This window comes from Protopterus annectens, chromosome 9.part0 (assembly GCF_019279795.1).
Source record: "Protopterus annectens isolate FY-2018-M chromosome 9.part0, PAN1.0, whole genome shotgun sequence".
Taxonomy (NCBI): Eukaryota; Metazoa; Chordata; order Ceratodontiformes; family Protopteridae; genus Protopterus; species Protopterus annectens.
Genome location: NC_056743.1, coordinates 1,753,846,894 through 1,753,859,187, shown reverse-complemented (window position 1 = coordinate 1,753,859,187; position 12,294 = coordinate 1,753,846,894). Strand labels below are relative to the sequence as shown.

The 12,294-nt window shown below is 44.2% G+C and overlaps 1 protein-coding gene across 8 annotated transcripts in view; it reads left to right on the top strand.

The window, feature by feature from the left end:
- The window catches only part of DOCK6 (dedicator of cytokinesis 6), a 2,991,519-nt gene that overhangs the window by 499,718 nt on the left and 2,479,507 nt on the right, over positions 1-12,294 (top strand). The gene's annotated exons all lie outside the window — the stretch shown is intronic.

Below are 12,294 nucleotides of genomic sequence, written 5' to 3'. Positions count from 1 at the left end.
GTGTGTGTGTGTGTAGGTGGGCTTACCTCCTGGGTACAATAAGTTTAATTTTTTGATATTATGACATGCACACACACACACACACACACACACACACACACACACACACACACACACATGTACTTACAAATGCAACCACACACATACAGATATATTTACAAGTGCAACCACACACACACACACACACACTAAAGTTGTCCCCATTACTACTACTCCAGAACCAGTTCTTATTTCTTCTTGTCTTTTCTCAAATAAAAAAGAACCCTTAAAAAAGCCTGAACCTTCATTCTTCCTGTATTGTAAGCTGTGGCCAGATCTACAACTGTATGAAAAAGTACTCATTCCTCAGACCTGACAGGTGAGGAATTAAAGAGCTGGATAGACAGTTTTAGGTTGCTTTTTTTACTGAATCTCCCCTCTCCCGGAACAAGCTGCTTTGACCATCAGACACCTGGTGGGAGTCACCTTAATGTAAGGGTCAGGCTTACCCCAACCCAGATCAGGGTTCAATCCCGTGTGTGTGGATAACTGAGAGCTGAGTGGCATCTAATTATTCCTAGTTCAAGGAGCTATACAGAATGGCTGCAACAATGGCATCATCCACAGCGATCCTTTATTTTTATTTATTTATTTATTTTACTCCGACTTGTATTATCCCACAATCCTGGGCAAGGAAGACTGTCACAGTACAGGCAGGTAGCACATGCATTTGCCGGCCTTTAATGCTGTGTGTGCAAACATGGTGCTTTGTTGAGTGTTTGTCCCTGGCTCTTCATGCTCACTTGCTGTGCAACATACCTGACACTGGTTATCCATATTATAGCAGATCATGCTGCCTGTCTCTCATACCCCAGGGTGGGCATGCTGGAATCTGCTACTTGCCCCATACCTAGCTAGCTCCTATGAAGCCAGCACCACTGTTTGAACTCAGGTAGTCTGGTCTGTAGTAAGAGCTTTATCCCTCCACACCATGGACCCAGCTGCTGACTTTCTTTCAGCAGTATAGTTTTAATGCAGTGTGCTCTTAGGTTAAAGGGGAGGGTAGGCTGGGGGTCTTGCAGCTCTAATTTAATAGCTTAAACATTTCTCACCTGTCAGGTCTGAGGAACGGGTACTTTTCATACAGTTGTAGCAGACCCTTCACTGGATCTTGGATACGACTTCTTAATGAATCTCTCAGGCCATTTAGTGCATTTGTGGCTTACGTAGATCACGGAGAAGAACATAAAAATAGCTAGGGTGGGACAAAAGGAGGCAGCCTTCCTGGGCGAAAGGTGTTATGGGGGTATGATTGGTAGTTGCTAATGTTTTTTTTTTTTGCTGTACAGTGATATAAAAAAATAAGGCCGCGGTGGTGCAGCGGTTAGTGTTGTCACCTCACAGCAAGAGGTTCTCCATTTCGATTCTCAGCTGGAGCGCCTTCTGTGTGGAGTCTGCAACATGCAGGTAGGTGCGAGCGTGAATGGGTGTGCCTTCTTTGAAGGTTGGGTGTCGGGCTGACAACTCGGAACCATAAAAAAAAAAATCCACTGCCAATCATTAGTGGACCGGAGTTCCTTTGTGGCGACCCCTAACTTGGAAAAGCCGAAAGACATTACTTTTAGTGGTATTCAGAAATGATATTGTGATTGTGGTCATGGCTGAAACATTGAACATTTGTAATAAGTCATTTGCTACAGTTTAAAACAGAAGAGTTTTTTAATCCTAAAAGTGGGGAGAGGGCCTTTTAATTAATTTTAATTTTTATTTGCTCTAATTTTAGGGGTGCCAGGCACCAATGCTAGATGCGTAAGCTATGGCTCTGGAGAAGAACCTACTGTGCGACACTGTATATTTATTTGCTAACATTGCACCTAAAAAAAAAAAAAACAGCCAAGTAATGAACCAAAGGGGGTGGGTTTACACTGCAGTAGCTGTCTGGATCAGACTGTTGTGTAGGTACCAGCATGCATGGAGATACAGACAGTGAGAAAGCCACTTTTATTGCTGTTTATTTGCATAACTAGTAGCTACAACTGACTAAGGATTTTTAATTCCCCTAATAGGTTTCTGGTGGCTCAGGAATTTGTGAACGCCTGTCACAGTTCCCAGCTATCAGCCTCATCTTCCATTACTAATGTTTCTTACTTTCGAACGCAGCCAGTGGGGCAGCAAAAGCAGCAGGTACCGGCATAGCCATACACTGCCATGCCTGGATGAGGTTGTGTGATTTTGGAGAAGCCTTTGACACCGTTCATCATCGCTCCCTTTGATGGTACCTCCTTGTTTGGTCTAAAGGTAAAAGAAACATTTACTAGAAGCAAACAGAACATTATGAATCTTTCTTCTGTTGTACTTCTGTACTCTTCAAAGAACCTTCTCAAGAAATCAGCAGGGAGGGAAGATGATGTTGTTCCGGAAATCACAGGGTTCTACCCAGGTCACTTCTTTGGACAGACCCCCTCCCACTACAGAGAAGGGGGGAATTTCATTGGACATCTCCCAAGGATGGAGGCACTCTGTAAAACCAAGGATTTTGTGGGCACTTTTCTGAGAAGTCCATCCAGTGCACCTGAAGGGGTTACCCGACTGCCACACTCTGGAGGCAGTCGAGTGGCATCTATCCTTAGAACCTCAAACCAGGCTGACCATCAGTTCTGATTTTTAGATATTAAGGATTATAACCAGAGGTTCCATTTTTAACGATGCCTCAGTCAAAATGAAGGATTCCTGTAGTGCCACCCAATCACTTGGAATCAGGAACAGTAGAAGTTGAAAAACTGTTGGAAAAATGTGTCATCCAGCAGGTCCCACCAGACCAAGTAGGATCTGGTGTCTACTCCAGGTTCTTTTTAGTTCCAAAGAAAATAGAGGACCGCAGGCCAATATTGGACCAAAGTAATTTAAACCAGTATTTGAAGCAGGCAAAATTCCGGATGGTCACTGTTCAGTCCATTTTGCTCCTACTGGAAGAGGACTACCGGATGTGCTGGATAGACCTCCAGGATACCTGCTATCACTTGAAGATATGCAGGTGCTCCAGGTGATCTCTTATTTCAGGTTGGGAGTCAAATCACTTACAATTCAGAGCTTTGCCCTTTGGACTCGCCATGGACCCCCCTAAGTGTTAACCAGATGAATGGCAGCAGCGACAGTCTACCTCAGACTGCAGGGGTTCCAGGTATTCCCATACCTAGATGACTGGCTTCTGACCGCTGTGTCAAAGGATCTATTAATTCTCCAGTGAAACCTCTTATTCCAATCTTCATTTGGGGATTACAGTGAGTTTGCAGAAGAGCAAATTGTTATCCACTCAAACCTTTGAATTTATTGAATGCCACCTAACCACCACACACTATGTTCAGTCCATCTGTCAATCAGCATTAATGGTCCTATCCAATCCATTTCCACCAGCATGGATAATTCTGAAACTTCTAGGGCTTATGGCATCAGCCATCGTTCTTGTTCCCAAGCCCAGATTTTATAAGGGGTCTGCAGTGGGCTGTCTTAGTCCAATAGTCCCAACTTTATCACCCCCTTAAAATCCTGATCAGGATAACACCAATGTGCAGAACCCACATCAAATGGTTGATCACTTTCGTGGCCTTATCAACAGGTTGTCTGTTCTCTCCACTTCCTCCTACAGCAGTAGTTTCCATAGACGCTTCCCTTTTGTGGGGGAGCATTACAAGGTGAAGACGATACAAGGTATCTGGACACTCATAGAGACCAACCTCTAAATCACTGTCCTGGAAATGAGAGCAGTCCTTCAGTTCAGACAAGCAATATGTCTTGTCTGGTACATCAACAAACAGGGAGAGCCAGGTCTTACTTATTATGTCAAGAAGCCATGAAGGTTTGGCAGTGGGCAATGTCTTCCCATAGCTTTCTGCTAGAAATGCATATCTCAGGGACTTCCAGTGTACTATCATACAGATTCAGCCAGGTGCATTCTTTTGCCTCATGAGTGGTCTTCAGTCCAACAGTGGCGAACAAAATCTTTAGTCACTGGGGCCAACTTTGCTGTTACCTGTTTCCTTCCTACCTGAACAACAAATGCAACAGTTATTTTGCCTTAATCCCTTTACAGGAAGAGTCACCAAGGTTCATAGGTTGGTACTAGGCTATCGGCCTTAGGGCCTATACAAGCCTATCCATAACAATTCCCTGGCTATTTCTTCCCACACTATTTACTTTCCTGGACCCCTGTCTAGCAGGGCGACTGACGTGATCCCCAGGGTGAATTTCCTTTCTCTCATCCAGTCATCAAGGTTCCTTTTAAAGAGGGCCAAAGAGTCGCTCTGCTTGACATGTATGGGCAGCCTATTCCAGAGTCTGGGGGAGTCTCTGGGTCAGGAACCTATCCCTCAGGCATGTTTTATTTATTGTGATGACCAGGTTTAGATCCCTGGAGTGTGTGGCTCTGAGCGATTGGGATTTTTTAAGTGTAGCATGTCCAGCAGCACTGGGTTTGACATGGCCTTGTATGTTAAGCAGAGATCGCCTCGGAGTAGATGATATGCGACAGAGTATAGCTGGAGATTTTCAACGCAGTCAGCATAGGGCATATGCTTTAGGCCTGTGATTCTTTTAGTGAGGTATTTCTGCGCCTTTTCAGTTGTTGCAGATGTCCTGAAGAGGTACATACCAAATGGGGCATTGTATTCTATAATGGGTCTAATGAGGGATGAGTACAGTGGGACAATGACCTCCTTTTTTCTTGATGAAAAGCCCTCTGTGATGAGTTGTGCCACATAGAAGGATTTCCTGACTGTTGTGGCGATGTGGTTATTGAAGGTGAGACCACTGTCCACCTGTGTCCCTAAGTCTCTTATCACACTGCCACCTATGTGGTAATTCACAGGTACATGTTTTTTTTCCCCAAAGGGGATAACTATACATTTCTTGGCATTGAGCTTGAGCCCATGGCTCTGGCACCAAGCATCTGTTTCTGTAAGGCTTTTTTGTAGAGTATTCACATCATTTGGGGATTCAGTAATCCCAGTTTGCAGCCATCTGCAAACTCTGGTAGCCAGAGTCTCTTAGTGTTGGTCTGTACTTCAGAGAAGTAGATGCCAAACCAGAGAGGTCCCAGGACTGAACCCTAAGGTACTCCACTTGTCTGGATTTGGATTTGGAGTCAGCTACTTTTACAGTGTGGGTTCGGTCAGTAAGCCAGTTGGCAACCCATCGAGTGACGTAGGGATTAATTCCCAACTTAGTATGTTTATCTGTGCTTCCAGAGTGGGGGATGGTGTCAAAGGCCTTGGCGAGGTCCAGATAGGCTGTGTAGACTGCTTTACCCTCGTCCATGGCTCTGGAGACTGATTCGAAGAAGTCAGTCAGGTTCAGGAGACAAGATCGGCCCTTCACGAACCCAAACTGGGTGAGATCCAGTGTATTAAGGTTACCAATGTCTTTGTTTAGAAGTTCTATGATAATACGTTCCATGGCCTTGCAGATCAGGCTCGTCAGACTGATGGGGCAGTAGTTCCCAGGATCCACGGTAGATCCTCCCTTGTGGAGTGGGATAACTGTAGCTGTGTGCCACTCAATGGGCACGAAGCCTGAGGGGGAGGGTATGATTAAACATGGCAGTTAGGTGAGGTGCCTGTTCATTTTGTAGTTCATGAAGTACACAGTCTGGGATGTCATCTAGTCCCATGGATTCTGTATTCTTAGCTTTGGAGATTGCGTTTTTTTACCTGTGTGGCCATTATTACTGGAATTTGGCAATCTTCCTGTATTGAGAATGGGCCATTTAGGGGGTGAGAGGGGGGTGAAGTTGGCACTGAATCAATCTGCCAGGATATTGACAATATCCTTGGGATCAGTATATTTAGTGCCATTCTGATGTAGTTCGGAGCAGATCTGAGCATTGCCATTTAGATTCTTGACATAGAATGCCTTGTGGTTGTCTTTGGAATATTTGGCAATTTTATTTTCGTAACTAGCTTTGCAGGATTTTATGAGGGATCTCAGCTTCTTACTGAGGCTGGTAAGGGAGTTTTTTGCATCCTGGGATTTTCTCTTTTCTGCAGCAGTTTCTTCCTTTTGTTGTAAAGTTTGTTTATGGCAGGGGACCACCAGATTGGCTTCCTTTTTTTGGAGGAGAGCATCTTGGTTCTATTTGGGATGACACGATTCATGCATGAGTGGATGTGCTCGTACAGTGCCTTAGTGTGGGACTCAGCAGTCGAACTTTCAGTTCCCATCTGCAATGGGTGTCATGAAGTTTGTAACTTCTGACTTGAGTAGCATGAAGTTGGCTTTGGAGAAGTTTTTTATGGAGGTTTCCTTATTGGGGGGGGGGGGTTGAGGATGGGATGTGGATGGTTAAGGGTGATTAGCTTATGGCCTGACCTGACCAACGAGGAGGTGACCATAGGTATGGAGCATCAATTTCCCATGTTGGTAATGACCAGGTGTAGGATATTGGAGCTCCTGCTGGGACAATGGATTAGCTGATCCAGGGCATTGGAATTTCTGAATTCCAAGAACCGTTGGGCAAAGGTGTTGGTACATGAGTAGTTTTCCCAGTTAATGGCAGGTAGTTGAAATCACCCAGTATTAGGGTGTTTGGTTGTATATTAATATTTTCCAGTATATTTAGAAAGGTGTAGTGAGAATCTTGGGGCATGGTGGGGGATCTGTAGCAAGCTACAGTTTGGATTGCAGTCTTACCTAGTGTTAGTTGCACCTGGAGAATTTCAGACGTATTGTGTTGGGCAACAAACCTAGTGGTATGAATATCATTGGTGAATATGTACACTCCTCCACCTTTAGTGTTTTTATCCTGGTTTGGTGGCCGAAAAGTGTGGTAAGAGTTGTAGCCTGGTATTGCAGGGGTGCTCTCTGGAGCCTTGAACCAGGTCTCAGTTACATAGGTTCATAGGTTGGTACTAGGCTATCGGCTCTAGGGCCTGTGCAAGCTTAGCCATAACAATTCCCTCGATATTTCTTCTCACAATATTACTTCTCTGGGCCCCTGTCTAGCAGGGTGACATGATCCCTGGGGAGAATTTCCTATCTCCCATCCAATCATTAAGGTTCCTTTTGAAGAGGGCCAATGAGGAGCTCTGCTTGACATGTGTGGGCAGTCTATTCCAGAGTACGGGGAGTCTCTGGGTCAGGAACCTATCCCTCCAGCATGTTTTGTTCATTGTAATGACAAAGATTAGATCCATGGAGCGTGTGGCTCTGAGGGATTGGAATTTCTTTAAGTGGAGCATGTCCAACAGCTCAGGGTTTGACATGGCCTTGTATGTTAAGCAGAGATCGCCTCTGAGTAGACAATATGCCACAGAGTATAGCTGTAGTTTTTTTAGACGGTCAGCATATGGCATCTGCTTTAGGCCTGTGATTGTTTTAGTGAGGTATTTCTGTGGCCTTTCCAGCTGTTGCAGATGTCTTGTGAGGTACATACCAAATGGGGCATTATAATGGGTCTAATGAGGGATGAGTACAGTGGGACAATGATCACCTTTTTCTGGATGAAAAGCCCTTAGTGATGAGGTGTGCCACATAGAAGGATTTCCTGACTGTTGTGGCAATGTGGTTATTGGAAGTTAGACCACTGTCCACCTAAGTCTCTCATCACACTTTCGATGTTTAGTGTCCTGCCACCTATGTGGTAATTGTACATGTTTTTTTCCAAAGGGGATAACTATACATTTCTTGGCATTAAGCTTCAGCCCATGGCTCTGGCACCAGGCATCTGTTTCTGTAAGACCCTTTTGTAGAATATCCACATCATTTGGGGATTCAATAATGGCTCTCAGTTTGCAGTCATCTGCAAACTTTGTTAGCCAGAGTCCCTTAGTTTTGGCCTGTACTTCAGAGAAGTAGATGCCAAACAAGAGTGGTCCAAGGACTTAAACCCTGAGGTACTCCACTTGTCTGGAGCTGGATTTGGAGTCTGCTACTTTTACAATCTGGGTTCTGTCAGTAAGCCAGTTGGCAACCCATCGAGTGACGTAGGGATTTATGCCCAGCTTAGTAAGTTTATCTATGATTCCAGAGTGGGGGATGGTGTCGAAGGCCTTGGCGAGGTCCAGATAGGCTGTGTGGACCACCTTACCCTCGTCCACAGCTCTGGAGACTGATTCAAAGAAGTCAGTCAGATTCAGGAGACAAGATCGGCCCTTCACAAACCCAAACTGGGTGGGGTCCAGTATTTTAAGGTTGCCAATGTCTTTGTTTATAAATTTTATTATAATGTGTTCCATGCCCTTGCAGATCAGGCTTAAGCCTGATGGGCCGGTAGTTCCCGGGATCCAAGGCGGATCCTCCCTTGTGCAGCGGGATACCTCTAGCTGTGCGCCATCAGTGGGCACGAAGCCTGAGGTGAGGCTATGATTAAACATGACACTTAGGTGAGGTGCCAATTCATTTTGTAGTTCATGTAGTACACAGCCTGGGATGTCATCTGGCCCCATGGATGCTGTATTCTTAGCTTTGGAGAGTGCAGTTTCTACCTGTGTGGCCGTGATTATCGGAAATTCGCAATGTTTTGGTATTGAGATGGGTCCTTTAGAGGTTGAGAGGGGGGTGAAGTTGGCACTAAATCAATCTGCCAGGATATTGGCAATATCCTTGGGATCAGTATATTTAATGCCATTCTGTTGTAGCTCAGAGCAGATCTGAGCATTGCCATTTAGATACTTGACATAACTATAGAATGCCTTGTGGTTGTCTTTGGAATCTTAGGCAATTTTATTTTCGTAACTAGATTTTGAGGATTTTATGAGGGATCTCAGCTTCTTACTGAGGCTGGTGAGGGAGTTTTTGCATCCTGGGATTTTCCTGTTTTTTGCAACAGTTTATTCCTTCTGTTGTATAGTTTGTTTATAGCAGGGGACCACCAGATTGGCTTCCTTTTTTTGGAGAATAGCATCTTGGTTCTATTTGGGATGGCACGATTCATGCACGAGTGGATGTGCTCGTACAGTGCCTTAGTGTAGGATTCTGCAGTCGAACTTCCAGATCCCGTCTGCATGGGTGTTGTGAAGTTTGTCACTTCTGACTTCAGTAGCTTGAAGTTGGCTTTGGAGAAGTTTTTTAAGGAGGTTTTCGTACTGGGGGGTGGGGGTGGGATGTGGATGTCAAGGGTGATTTGCTTATGGTCGGACTTGACCAATGAGGGGCTAGCCACTGGTGTGGAGCATCTATCTCCCGTGTTGGTAATGGCCAGGACTAGGATATTGGAGTCCCTGGTGGGACAATGGATTAGTTGATCCAGGGCGTTGGAGTTTATGAATTCCAAGAACCGTTGGGAAAAGGAGTTGGTACCTGAGTAGTTTTCCCAATTAATGGTAGGGTAGTTGAAATCACTCAGTATTAGGGTGTTTGGTTGTATCTTAGTATTTTCCAGTATGTTTAGAAAGGTGTAGTGAGAATCTTGGGGCATGGTGGGTGATCTGTAGCAAGCTACAATTTGGATTGCAGTCTTACCTAGTGTTAGTTGCACCTGGAGAATTTCAGATGCATTGTGTTGGGCAACTAGCCTGGAGGTGTGAATATCCTTGGTGAATATGGACACTCCTCCACCTTTAGTGTTTCGCTCTTGGTTTTATGGCCGAAAAGTGTGGTAAGAATTGTAGCCTGGTATTGCAGGGGTGCTCTCTGGAGCCTTGAACCAGGTCTCAGTTACTGCACAGATATCGGTGTTCTCCATTTTTAGGAGTGCCTCGAAAGAGTGCATTTTGAGGTTTAGACTTGTAGCATTGAGTAGCATTACCTTCAGATTTTGCATGCTTGTATCTGTTACGGTGGTGGTTTTATCTTTTGAACCTTGCCTAAAAAAGGCACTATAGGGGTGGCAAGAGCTTTAGCCAGTAACCTGAATCCCAGGGCTGACAGGTGCAGACCATATCTGGCAAAGCATCGTGGTTTGTCATCATGTCCTCCCAGGCAGACAAATACTGAATCCCCTTTGAATAACACCAGAAGCTTAGCCAATTGTTGAAGTCAGTCATTTTGTCCTTATACTGTGGTATCTTTCTTGGCGAAGGCAGGATGCTACTCAGGGCTTGGGTCATACCTGCCTGGGTCACATGATCCAAGAGCTCTTCCATGTCTCTTTTTCATGTAGTCCAGGGAGGTACGTCTCAAGTCATTCACTCCAGCATGGACCATGAGTCATATTTGTACTTGTTGTGGAGTGACTTCAGTGCATGCATTATGTGGCGGATCCTGGCACCCGACAGGCAGCTGACTGTAATTTTCTCCGTGTTCAGCCTGGTGAGTGGGACATCAGTGTGCCTGACTATAGAGTCACCTATGACTAAAGTGTTGGGTACATTGTTTTGTCTTAGGGGCTGTTGTTGGGTGGCACACTGGTGTTGTGAGCTATGTGTCACTTTGGTTGTGACTGGTGTTTGTTTGTGTTTCGGCTTCGGAGGTCCTTGTTGCTTGGGCAGGTTAATCTTAAGGGCCTCCGCATATGTGGGTTTAGTTTTGCTATGTGTGGGTGTTGATGGTGTTACTGCACATATATCGATGTTCCCATTTTTAGGAGTGCCTCGAAAGAGTGCATTTTGAGGTTTAGACTTCTAGCATTCAGTAGCTGTCATCTGCATTTGGCCTCCAGGTCTCATTTATACATTCCCTCCATTTCTTGTAATTAAAGAATTTCATTCAGAAAGCCAGATGGTGCAAGGCCAAGGTGATCCTCTTTGCCCCTTATTGACCTTGACAGGTTTGTTTCCCATGTCTTTGGTCTCACCTTCTAACTCCGCCCTGTATGCTAACTTACAGCCCAGATCTAATCTTCCATCCTTCCACCATCCAGTTCTGGACCTAGAGACCCTAAGGTTAACCACTTGGTTACTTTAGTTCTAGCAATGGCCAGGGATGCCAGGTTTTCAGAAATTATCATTCATGTCCTCTCTGCATCACAGAAGTCTAACACCAGGCGGATGTACCAAAGCAGATGGAAAAGATTTTCTTTTTGGGCTATGGGGAAGGGTTTGGATCCCTTCTCTATGTTCCTTCTCTCTATTTTACAATTCCTGCCTGAATTATTTATTTATTTATTTGACATTTATATACTGGTTAAGTCCAACTGGGTGGCTGTCCATTTTCAGTGGAGGCCCTGGGAGAAAAGCTCCAGAGACATTTAGCAAAAAATTACATAATTACATAATTACATTAGCTTGTTACACAGAGTAATATAGGACATTTCATATGTACCAAGAAATTCACCGAAACAGCATTTTTACATACATTAGATAAAGCAATCCTACATATTAGCTACATATGTTAGATTTTTGTAAGGAGACCATTTCCATGAGATAGATGGGCTTAACAATTATATGATACAAACAGAATTATTGTACTGTGTATTTAAATGAATGTTGTTTAAAAAGTGTTCTTATTTTATATGACTAGTAAAACAGAGTAGAGAGAGGAGAGGGCAGGTGTTACAGAAGAGGGGAATAAAGGATGTGGGAGCAAGATGGTAAAGTGTGGAGTAAGTATAATGAAGCAAGAGGAGAAACAGGTTTGGAGAAAGAAACAAAGGTAAGGAGAAAGTATAGTGATGAGTATGTGGACAAAGGGGAAGGAACAAGTGGCTAGTGTAAACACAAACACGTTGAGTGGTAGGTTAAGGGACAGATGGAGAGAGAAGTGTAAGGTACGCTAAGTAGTGTGACATGGAAGATAGAGAGTGATTTATATTACAGTAGGGGGGGGAAGATGCAATGAGTAGATTTCCGCTAAGTTGGGGGGGAGGGGCAGTAGAAGGTCTTGCAGAGTTCTATACGATGGTCAGTAAGGGTGGAAGACAATTGGTGTGAGTAGCTAAAAAACAGGAAGAATAGGATTAACCAGGATTAGAGCACGGGCAAAGCCAGGTGTTGATCATGTGATTTTTAAAGGCTTGTTTTTACCAGACTGAGGAGTGGTGATTCATCATTGTGACTTAGCAGAAATTCCCTGAGGCTCCAAGAGCAGAATAAGTGTTTGGTTTTTTTTTACATTTATTTCATTGAATTGCACTTTCTAATGCTTATAGTTTGCTATACAGCAAATCTACTACATTTTGAACTGTTATAAAGCTTTTTTTACTGTTTCAATGCATTCTTGTACTTGTTTGTAGTGTTTCATTACTGTAACTGCATTTTTACTGAGTTACTAAACTGTAAACTGCTTTTTTCTTACTGACAGTTTTATTTTCTGTTTGTGCTTTTTTGTCCTTTTTTTGGGACTTTTCTGTGTTCTAGTGAAGTAGCATAGTTTGGATTCAGGTTTACTGCATCCGGGCCTGGTTTTGCTTGCAGAGTTTCCTGGCAGCCATCTTGTGCTGGTAGG